Source organism: Arvicanthis niloticus, chromosome 11 (assembly GCF_011762505.2).
Source record: "Arvicanthis niloticus isolate mArvNil1 chromosome 11, mArvNil1.pat.X, whole genome shotgun sequence".
NCBI classification, from domain to species: Eukaryota; Metazoa; Chordata; class Mammalia; order Rodentia; family Muridae; genus Arvicanthis; species Arvicanthis niloticus.
The window spans coordinates 23,670,028-23,671,474 of record NC_047668.1 but is presented as its reverse complement, the minus strand read 5'-3'; the positions used below and the strand labels follow the sequence as shown (position 1 = coordinate 23,671,474).

At 48.7% G+C, this 1,447-nt stretch overlaps 1 non-coding gene across 1 annotated transcript; it reads left to right on the top strand.

Moving 5' to 3' along the window:
* The first annotated feature begins 307 nt into the window (after positions 1 to 307).
* LOC117717389 (small nucleolar RNA SNORA48) lies at positions 308 to 451 on the top strand. Its single transcript, XR_004607886.1, has one exon. It is a non-coding gene; the product is annotated as a small nucleolar RNA SNORA48 (small nucleolar RNA).
* The last annotated feature ends 996 nt before the right edge of the window (positions 452 to 1,447 follow it).

The window sequence follows — 1,447 nt, the reverse complement described above, 5'->3', positions numbered from 1 at the left end:
TGACTAAATTTCCTCTTCCTTCCCTTGTCCCCATCTGTTAGAATCACATACACAATTACAAATATGCTCACAAGGCTGGTGAGATACTCAGCCAATGAGTAAAAGCAGTTGACTCCAAAGTTGACAGCATGAGTTCAGTCCCTAGAAGTCACATAGTAGAAGAAGAGAACCAATTTCTGAAAGTTGTCCTCAGACTTTTACATATGCATGCACCCACACATACACACTATGATAGATAGATAGATAGATAGATAGATAGATAGATAGATAGATAGATAGATAAGCTTAATTAAAATGTAAAATAATCACCCTCTGGCAATGGACAAAGAGACATCTTGTCAGTAGTGGTTTTCTTCTATTAGTCAGAGGCAGAGCAAATCGCAGTCCTTTGTTCATCCTAGCTTGTTGCCTGGCTTGGTGGATGAAGCTGACTTATGCCTAGGACTCATAAAAATCAAATCAAATTCAGGCAGCACAACACAAGAGGAGAAAGATAGAGAAAGAGAGATCTTCTAACTGCCATGGCACCCAAAGAGCTGCCTTCCAGTTCATGGCACAGGCAGGCTGAAGATACCTGCTTGCCAACACAGTATGCATCACACAAAGACAATATGACCCATGAGCCCATCAGCCACATGGCCAGCCTGTAGGAGGAGCCACCACAATGTGCAAGTTTGAGGTGGTCAGATGAGAGAGAAAGAAAATTGGAACAGCTTGAGCATTATGATGAGCTAGAGTTGGAGACTTGAGGGTGGAGAGGGGTAGCCTGTTATGAGTGGCCAGAATTGCCATGGTAAGGTCCAAGGTCAAGTTGCCATTGAGGGCCATATCTGAGTCCGTGGCTACACAGTGGAAGGGTCTGATGTCAATGATGTCCCTGGCTCATATTACCACTAGAGAACACGGGGATATCTCTGGTCAGGGCAGCTGCTAGAGACCACGTGAATATTCAGCGGCTGTGCAAAACTGGTCCCACTCCTCACTGGAGGGCTAGCCCCATCTCTCACCAGAGACAGCACTTGTGAGAGTGAGCGGTGGAACTGGTCCTGGCTGTGAGGGTGTGTGTGAGCCAGCCCTGAATGTGGGAGAGCTGACCTTGCCACTTGTCTGCTGTGGGGGGACACAGGTGCAGAGGTGATGCCCCTCCCAGCTCCTCTCCACCAGTTGGAAAGCTGCCCACGGGGTCATAATTTCAGGAGAGCTAGCCCTACCCCTCTCCAGCTACAGCACTCATCATAGCATGTCCTGTTCCTTCATGGGCAGCACTACAAAGCTAACCCTGGTGGTTGGGGTGAAGGTGAGCCAGACCCAAGGGCAAGAACTTGGAAGAGCTGGCCTGGCCACTTGTCTGTCCTGATTGGCATGGGTGAGGGCATGATGTTCTACCCCCTCACCCCTTAGCACCTGTGGCAATCATGAGAGCTAGTGAGCTGACCCTGTCTTTTGC